General features: G+C 42.6%; 1 protein-coding gene across 2 annotated transcripts in view; it reads left to right on the top strand.

Moving 5' to 3' along the window:
* The first annotated feature begins 395 nt into the window (after positions 1 to 395).
* Positions 396 to 9,988, top strand: part of ahnak (AHNAK nucleoprotein) — a 30,947-nt gene continuing 21,354 nt past the window's right edge. For both annotated transcript variants that reach the window (XM_062560608.1, XM_037460605.2), the window contains exons 1-2: positions 396 to 654; positions 7,220 to 7,283. The gene's annotated coding sequence lies outside the window, so the exon portion shown is untranslated. The remainder of the gene's footprint in view (positions 655 to 7,219; positions 7,284 to 9,988) is intronic.

Here is a 9,988-nt window from a genome sequence, read left to right as displayed (position 1 = left end):
CACATGTCTTGAAGTCGCTTAAACACTGTGTACCTTTCCGTTTTTTAATTGTTACTGGCAGCCAAGACAAAGCACAAAATGTCCTAAACCGCCCAACTTAAATAATATATCATATGTTTCAAACTACATAAGTGATAGGTTCTTTTGAAGTAAACGCAGACTTGTGGTAAAAGTCTGGTGATTAATGTAGGTACTCATGGACATTTAATGCAGTTATTTTATAGTAAACAACCTCTTTGCTCTGCTTTTCTTTTCCTGTTGCATATCACTGGAGCCCTCTACCAGTGGGTGGTCCCACGCCTGCCGGGAACCACTCCCTCTCACCGATCCCCTCCCCTGCACTCCCCTCCTCCTGCAAACCAGGAGCCCTACCCATGCACCCAGCCCTATCCCGGACCACTTTGCTCAGCCCAGACGAGCAGCAACACAGAAAAAAAGTTCATATCAACTTAGAGCCGAGGAGGGCGGGAGAGGGGGGTAAGAAAAAAGGCCCTGGAGGCTAGTTTGTTGGAGAAAGAGTCACAGAATCCTTAAAGACCACAAAGTTGTGAGGCGAGGAAGAATTTCCGTTGGGCTGCGGAGACGGCAACAGGACACGTTTTCAAGGATGCTCCAGCTGGAGTGAGGCTTCTTGAGCGCGAAGCCTGCGCATAGGTAAATACACATATTATACATATGTAACATATCCCCCCAGCTTTAAGTTACTGCTTTTTAAAGTTGTGTTTGTGAGCTGTGTGACCGGCTGAGCTTTGCTTCAATGGGGCACATTGTTCATTTGGCTGAAAAATTGCAAATCCTTAATAATACCCTGACTTTAATTGAAACGAATACATTGCAAGATTCAACATTCCTGTAGTATTCCAGATAACTTCAGTGAGTGTGTGTAACAATGTTATGCGTATAGTGAGTCCTACTTTACTTTGTGTTATTAGCTTCTGTGTTTTTTTTAGTTTTGCTGTAGAGATATTTGTATATTGAGAAAATGGGTTTATTATTCTGTAGTAAAGAGGAAGTGATTTTGTGTGAATCATAGGTATTAGTACGGGTTTCATAATGGTAAAAGTAGTGAGAAGTGGGTGTGTACCCACAGTCCCCACATGAATACCAAGCTCTTGACTGGAGTTGCGCACTTTTCATTTTACTGCGTGCAAAGGTTGATAAGCATGGTGCATATGAGGACTGGATCCACGGTTTTAAAAAGAATATACCCTTTCACCATCATATGATTTAAGTTATGAGATGAGAGGTACATCGTGCTACTTGTGCAGGGATTTGACTTATACACATAATCACTAGTTTTTGGGAGAATAAAAGTTGAGTGGAAGGTCCGTAAAAATAAAAAGTGTAGAGTACTTTGCCGTTGTGTTATTATTCAGGTGATGCTCCTATCCATCCAATGCGCTTTGCTGAGATCGTGAAGTTCAGAAAGTAAAGTTTATTTTCTTATGAACTCCTGCATCAAGCTTGGGTGTGGATTTCTCCCTTTCACTTCCCTCCACCCCCTCCTTTTACCCCTCCCTTGCTCCTTGCTTCGCTGTCTCCTCTCAGAGGCACACCCTTTGGCAAAAAAAGGAGAACATAATGCCTGCTCCTGACGGCTGTCGCAACGGGTCCCTGTAAATCTTACAAAGGTTGCAAATTAAAAAGCACCAATCGTAGTTATTTTCCGTGCCGTTCAATTATGTTGATGGTTTTTTTTATTATCAGACAATGACAATGAATACATAGGCTGTTTTAACGCAGTCTGCTTTTAACTGCTGCTTTGTACGCCTTAAGGCAATGTTATTTATCATTTTTGATAAAGATCTTCGTTTACCTCGGGTCTCTTGAACCGGGCAACAAGCCAGGGTGTGCAGGGGAGGAAACAGAGGGTGTGGGGACGAGAAGGAGGGACGAAGACAGGGAAAAGGAGTCAAGGAGTGAGTAAGTGAGGGGGGATGGGCGGGGTGAGTCTGAGGAGGGGAGTAATGGAATGTAGTGGTTTGGAAAGACAAGCTAATTGAAACCAGGTTTGAGGAATAGAAGGGGGAGCTTAGACTTTTGGAGAAATAGAGAAACACGCTTTATCTGCCCCAAAAAAGGTTGTGTAATATTCATCTTTTCTGCCTAACATGCACACCTAGGACAAGCTGCAGCCTTTCCAGGTGTGGTTCCAACCAGAATCCTCACTTATAGTCCAAATCATCCAAATGATATGCTGTGTTTGTTCAAGTCAACGTAAAACCATGTGGAAAAGAAACTATCAAATGTGATTGTTTGTCGAAACTCGATTGAAAGTCGAATGTCTTGGTGGTGAGTTGCTCCGCGACTCCTTCCTGCCACACCCAAAATTCAGTCAGAGAAGGAGCAGCTTTTTTGCCTCGCTGTGCACAATCTTGCCTACAATGTGCCCTTAACTCACATTGAGGAGTATTAAGCTACAATAAACATATAAAACATTAACTAAATAAGAAATTCTTCACTTGGGGATGATAAATACGTTAGTACAGGTAAGGGGGGGTGGGGGGGGGGGGTGGCTCTATAAAAATACTTGAGCTAACAAGCTAGTTAGCGAACAGCCGAATGTCGACTCGGGGCGGGTTCTTTATTTCTCAACAGTGTGGAGTCTGTTTTACATTGACACTCGGCGTAACGCATGACACTGTGAGTTCCAAAAACCCCACCTTAAAACGTTGATGAAGCTTAATTGTTTGGCCATTTCAGCCAACAGTCATGCGGTTTTTGGATGCAGTTGCCAGCCATGTGACAAACAGCACCTTCGGGGGCAACGCCTCCTGACTGTTTGGAGTCTTAGCACAGTCGTGTTAAGATATTTTTCACAAAAGCACTATCGCCATTCATCGACGGGCAGTCCGGGCGGGAGTGCTGTTTCTCAGCCACGGCAGTGTGAAACGGAACAAAACGCAGTCTATAGCTCGCTTCCTCCAGCGTTTCCTCATGGGCGAGTTGAGCGGGTGGCTGGAAGGACGGAGGACGGCACAGAGAGGCAACTAAAGGGGTTTTAAGGGAGGGTGGATGCAATCAAACTACAGATTTGTTACATACTTGGTATTAGACCGTCTGCAGAACCGGCAGAATCCCTAAAGTACCAACAATGGGGATTGGTTGAATAAAAAAAAAAGATGCACTTATTTTATTAAAGGGAAATCCTTTTTTCATTAAGATGTACATCAATAGCAAATTGAAGTTATCAAATCCTTTGTCGATCCACCCAGCAGCCGCTCCCTTCTTGTCCCATCACTGCGGTTTTGGAATGTTTCAGCATGTCCTCAATGTTCCCTGGAGAGCACCTATCATTATGATCGCTTGCCTTGTTGTGGAGAAATGGTGACACCCATGCACGTGGCTGCAAACTTGTTGTAACTTTGAGCATAGTGGAATTTCTGAAACAATGGGATTTAGAAAGGGTGTGAATTATTTTTCTGATAAGCCGATAACTTTTTCTACTTCTCTGCCAGACATCTGCTCTACAAATGGATCCAAAAAGGATCAGTTCCACATGGCCGTTGCCTTACTGCGAGTTCTACCTGCTCTCTACTAATTCCAAGACCTACACTCTCGCCTCCAGAAAAGCTGCTGTTGCCATGCGCAGGAAATGACATCTGATAAAAAAAAACTTTATTTGGACCGGTGCAGCCAAAATGTCAGGGCGACATGGCTTGGAATCTAAATTCAAAAACACTTTGATTAAGTTTTTTTATCTGTCTCAAGAATGGCATATCTTCCTAACCCAACACTCTCTCACCCTAAACAACTCTGCACCACTATGGTGGGTTCCAAGTATGAATATATATATAATACTATATTTACTGTAACACTGTCCCTATGCTTCAAGCTCTAGAGCTAAGGAAGCCTTTAGTCTATATATATAGACAAATATATACATATGCTGCTCCATGAATGGACTTGCATTTGTCCTTGTTCAAACAGCAGCTGCTGAGGACACACTGAAATGAGTTGAAGTTGGCCAGTTATGAGGCATGGGCTGTATGGTTGCTATGTCAATAAACCCCACTTGATATCTTCTTTTTGCAGCAGAAATGTGGTAACTTTGTGTTTTTGGTCTCTCTTGTGACTGGTTATGCCACCTTGCATTGTTTTGTCAGTTAGGCTGTAGCCCTGCTTGTCATCATCCTAATTTTTCACTCTACAAGTCTGTCAAAGTTGGCTCTGAAATTTTCCCCGAGGCACCAACACAGGATCACTTCTCATTTCAGTGCAGCATCTTTAGCCGCAGTGGTTTGTTCAACTTTTGTTTCATTGTAAAACCCGATTTGACATTTAGTTTTAGACATCTACGTTTTAGATTTTTAGATGCAGCCCAAGTACCCAGAGAGACAAGGAAAACGTAGTGCATAAAAGAAAAAGGGAGGAAATCCTAGGAGAGCAAATTCAAAGTGAGATACTCCCTACATGTTCTCCAGCAGTGTGATAGAGAACAATGATAGATCCAGTACTCATTGCCTCATATAGTAAAGAAGGTTTTTTTTTTTGCTTGTAAAAAAAGCTTAGAAAGTAATATAAACTAAAATCAAGACCTAGTGGATTCTCAGCCCTCCTCCTGATTCACTCTTGTGTAAAGAGCGAGAACAGGATTTGAGGAGTTTTCTTCACTTTTTCCATTTGGTGCACAAATCCTGCCAGAACCACAATAGTTTAATAATCAGCAGCCGGCCAAGTTGGCGTCATTGGGCAGGCTTTGGTTTGTGTTGGAATTGTGGTTTAGTTGATCGCTATGTGGACCATGGAGTGCAGATAATAACCGTTTATCTTGGTGTGCATTCCTTTTTGTATGTGTCACACATGCATGTCCTATATGTGAGGGAGAAGTTAACATAAGGTGAGGCCCGCTGTGTCTCTTGGTGGATTCCTTGTACTTGCTGGATCAAACTACGATGAAGACAGACTAAGTTTATTCTGTTTTGACAACACAAGTAATTTCCTCCCTGCTCGTCTCTCTCTTTCCCCGCTCTGCACTGAGGCCTTTTTATTTTATTTATAATCGAATCACTCACCACCAATCGCTATGCCTCATTCACTGACAATTGAGCTTTAGTCATTGTCGTACTTCCCCCGGTTTTCTGTTCACCACAGTTGATTAGATTTGGCAATCAACGTGACGCATTGACTACAGCAACTTTGATCAGTCTGCAGGGTACTGTGACCTACGACGTGTAAACAAGTCAAACTGTGCAGGCGCGTGCACGTTGAAGAGGACTCAAGGACTGGCAAAGGATGTAACTTGACAACAGTGAGGGGTGGTGTGTTGTTATTTGCATCTAATTGCTGCAAGGAGGCGCTAACTGAAATGCCGACGGTGACGTGGACGGGGGAAAATGGGTGTTGCGTGTCAACATTAATGGAGAGCGTGTATCTCAGCGTGCCTCTAAACCTGCATATCTGACTGAAAGTGGTGTTCTTGTTTATTTGAGCAGAACCCTGCGGTTTGGGGTGATGGCAGGGGGTGGCCACTCAGGCAGGGTCCAGGGTGGGCGGCATAGAATGAGGCTGAAGTCTGAGAGAAAGAGGACATTTCTTTGGAGTTAGTCACTGTGGGGAGAGGCTGGGCTCACTTCCAGCTGGCCCTGACGGTTCTATCAAGGAATGTGACTGGAGGCCTGGGTGGGGCCGTGCACCGAGCTGCAAGGAGAGCACAGGCGCAAGGAGTCGTGATCCACCGCGTGCACTGTGGCGTGGTCTTTCCGAACTTGGCAAAATCCGTTTTTTATTGGCTTTAGACAATGTATGTGACTAAACCGCAACTTACTGTGCACAGTCTTCACAAATCACATTCATCAACAAGTCACAAGCATCTCTTTCACACTCTAACACCCTTTATAGAACTTTGTTCTCGTGCCCCTATGACCCAGCTCATTACCTTTAGTGAATTTATCTGATTCTTGACAAAAAATCTGCCCTTGTTATTTAGTCAGCCTTTTATCTGAATGACTCCCAACACGGCAGCCTTATTAAAACGTCTCTGTAACAAGCGATTGGTTAAAGTGTACGCAGCTGCTGTATTGCTAATTTTCCTACACAAACATGACGCCAGGCACAAACTGGCTGGCATTTGTCACAGCTACGTTCCTTCTATTTCAGTACAAGGCCAGTTGAAAAAGATAATCAACAACCTATTCTTAGGCAAACCCATGAAGCATTTGACATGCTTTGCATCAAGGAGCATGTTTGCTCCCGGTCTCTCCGTAGCATTTGGCGTTATCGTAGTCGTTTGAAAATGACACTGAGTAGAAAGAGGTTCAGAGTCTTAGAAACGCTGTAATTTAGCATTTTGTGATGTACCTTTCCCAGAGCAGGGAACAATGTGATTTGTACATGCGGGGGAGAGGGGGGGGGGGGGGGGGGGGGGGGGTTAATGACGGGGTTGGAGAATTCGTTCTGAAAATTCTTCTGAGGGACATGTTCCCACTGGTAGATGCCTGTACACACACCAAGTCTGGTTCTGTTTGTACTGAGACTTACAAAGAGAAGGCTTTGTTCCGCAATATGACGATGGGTTGTAGCAATAATTATAGTAAGTCTGCTAACATTTCAGACTAGTCTCAGCTGGAAGATTGACTCGGTATGCATTAGCACAGTTCAATTTGCAGTTCACATGTTGGTGTTTGAAGATGCCCCTTTCTTATGTTATACTACAGTAGCTTTTTACACCTTTGCCGTGTATTCTGTCATTTCTTAAGCAATGATACTAGATCAAAGGAATTTACAAGAATATTACATATCAGGTTGGATTTGCTACTTTTTTATTCTCAACTTCAATTTCTATCAAACTGAACTGGATCATGGATAGATACTGTGTTAGTGTGCTTGTCTATCTTCTCATTTGCAGAAGTGAGGGCCACACCAAACAAGTATAGATTTATTTACTTAAAGGGGGCCTTTTGAAAGATTACATGCCAGGGTCAGCGCTTCTACTTGTTTGGTTTAAAGTCTCTGAAGGTTCGGCTTGTTATGGGAAAGACCATCAGTCAGTGGTCGCTGGATGCATGTAGCATAATGTGTCATGTTGGGACGTCTGAAATGTTGAGTGCATGACAAATCCAGGGTAGCTTTCTTTTTTATCATCCATAATGAAATAAAAAGTCATTGGCATATTGTTCTTTTTATTTGAGAAATATTTAATTAGAAAAATATATATATAAATATTGATATTTAAATATTTTATTTAATTCTAATGCTGTCTTTGTTCCTCTGCTTACAGAAGCCAAGAATACAAGAACCACAGCATCCGACTGAGGGCCTTGGCCTTGCTCGAGCAATCCGAGGTGAGTGTCCTTAAACATAATGCAAGACTTCCACAAAACACCACTGTTACTGGTTAAGTAGATAAACGAAAACTACTTTTATTGTCACCCGTCACTCCAATTCAAGGCCATGTAGACAGGGTCACCTTAAAACAGTGTTCCATAACGCGGCCAGACGCCAAACCTCTGTTGGAATGTTTATTGCAAAGCCTCCTCTGAACGTGGAACTGTGAAATGCCAGCCTTGTGGAAACCTGACACACGGCTGCTTTTGCTCCTGGTGCCCCCTCTTTGTAGACCTCCTTCCTCCCCCCGACACCACCTGTTCTGCTCAAAACCCTTTACCCTTTCCATCGAAGGCCAGCCAGGCCAATACTTCTGTGGGCAACTTCTTCCTTAAGAGTGGAAAATTGAAATTCAAAACGCTATACCTTACGCAACACCCACGCAGGTCAATGACTGTGGGAAAGAGCTCTATGGGGGCACTTTAGGTTGTCCTCATATCCTCCCTGTTCAACACACATACCAGGCAATAATAATACATGGATAAACAAGCTCAACTGTTTATCTTTGCCCTCATGCCTGCGCAGTTTCCTTTGATGCTTCTGGCAAAAATCCATTTTGATTAATCAAATTTAAGGATATGTGACATCGGGAACATCAATTTCAGGCATATCAGCGAATGGAAGAGAAGGATTGGAGGACTGAGTTTCATGTTGCCTGATGGTTTTGAGTCACAGACTGCCCGCCTGTCTTATGATCTCAAGAACAGAGGCTTACTTATTATAGCATCTGTTTACGACACAATTAACAGTCACATGATCGTTGTCAAGTGAATTGTTTCTCTGTGCTCCATTTCTCAAAAGAGGTTAAGTCAGGCAAGGGCATATGTTATGCTTTTCTTAATAGAGGGATTCTTGTGGTGAGACCAACAAATACACAACTAAACATAGAGTGAAGCAGGCATTCACAATGTCCTATAGTTATTGTTATTATGTCCTATAGCTGCTGAGGAGACTCCTTAATGATAGCCCTGTATTTTCAAACCTACTCGGGCTGTTTCCTCCCACCCCTTACTGTTAACCTTACGCCTACATTTCACATTTCACCCTTACAATCGTGCTTACTTGTTTCTAGAACATTTCACCACCTCTAAACCCCACTTTACTATCCAAGTTCCTTCCTTCCCTCCTCTATGGCTGTGGGCCTCAGCTCCCTGCTCCCGTGTGCTGCAAGAAGTATGTCGAAACAGCTAAAATGATTCACTCTCAATCATGCACTGCCGCGTGAGAATAGAAAGAGAGAGTGGTATGGAATGTAGGTACATAAAAAAATAGAGGAAGTAAGAGGGTTGTGCCCTGATATTATGAGTGAGACATTCATTAAGTTGTTTTCTTTCACCCTGCTGAGTGTTGCCTTTCACTTTCCTCTGGGTGATTTTATTTTTCAAATAAACTCCGCTACAGAAATATGTGCCTAATTTTGAGAGTGAAGAGAGTAATAATAATAATGACAAGCATGTGAGATTAAAAAAAAAGTGAGGGAACCAAGATCATGTGAAAAAATTGTCAGCTATTCTCGTCTGTTTTCATTGACTGAATGAAGAGAGGAGGCGGGTATGTAAAATGAGCTGCGCTATGGCCCATGGGGAATACAGACATTCTTTTGGTTCAGTTAAAATGCTTTTGGCCTGGTTAAGATACTATAACTGGCAGTGTTAGTTGGCCTAAATGGAATTCAATCTGCTCGATTTAACTGGGTAATACTGACTTTGTGGAAACCTTTTGGTCCGTTCCATACACATTTGTCTTGTGTTTGATATATATAATGTTATGGATGCAGTAATGAGTTGTCGATATTTTTGTGTAAATATATTCACTCAATTCATGCTGACGGAAACAGTTAGAAAGAGAGAAAAGGGAGAAGATCAGGTTGTAGATGCCTGCAGGGGTTGCAGTCATATTGTGGATAAACACCATACCTATCTTATCGTTTTATACCTCTCAGTGGCCCTGGCTCTTGTTATTCTGCCGTGAGAGTGTGCAAAAGGCTATTTTAGAGAGCAAGCTTAAATTTCCCCAAAGCATGTATTTTCCAGTATACCCAATCATGCAGGACCAGTCCATTTATTGACATGCATTTATTGGTCTATTGCTTGTTGCATGCCCTTGGACAGGGTGCAGCATACTATGGAGACCAGTTTACTAACAAACTAGGCGGTCCAAACTTGTTTGTTTATTAATGCTTTTTTCCACACACCTTGACTTTCGAAAAAATTATGTGTCTATATGATTTTCTCTCACACAAACACACGTCTACAGTTACACAAGTAACGACATGCAACTCCAGCTACAGCATATCGTCTTAAGTCCTGTGAAATAGCCAAAACATCTGTGGCGTCTCCTTATAACCTTCTCCCTAATTCATTATATATTGGCAGTGTGGCAAGAGTGCCAGAGGGCATTTGAGCGGATAATGCTTAATATTAACCCTTTTGGAACAGCTGTTTCTGTATCTCTGTGTCAGGTTCCTCTTGTTCCTAGCAGCTTGTTATCTTGAAGCGCAGAGTGCTGGCTTCAGTGAATGGGGCCTCATTGTTGGAATCATCTTATTTACCGTCATGCAAAGTATTATGGAAAAATATGGAGATTTCTCTGATTTTCATTGGAAACATTATTTTTTTCCTAAAAAGGTTTTACTACAAAGAAAGACAGCGTCTTTTTGTTT

The sequence above is a fragment of the Pungitius pungitius genome, chromosome 2, assembly GCF_949316345.1.
Source record: "Pungitius pungitius chromosome 2, fPunPun2.1, whole genome shotgun sequence".
In the NCBI taxonomy this organism is placed as follows: domain Eukaryota; kingdom Metazoa; phylum Chordata; class Actinopteri; order Perciformes; family Gasterosteidae; genus Pungitius; species Pungitius pungitius.
This window is presented reverse-complemented; position numbering and strand designations above follow the sequence as displayed.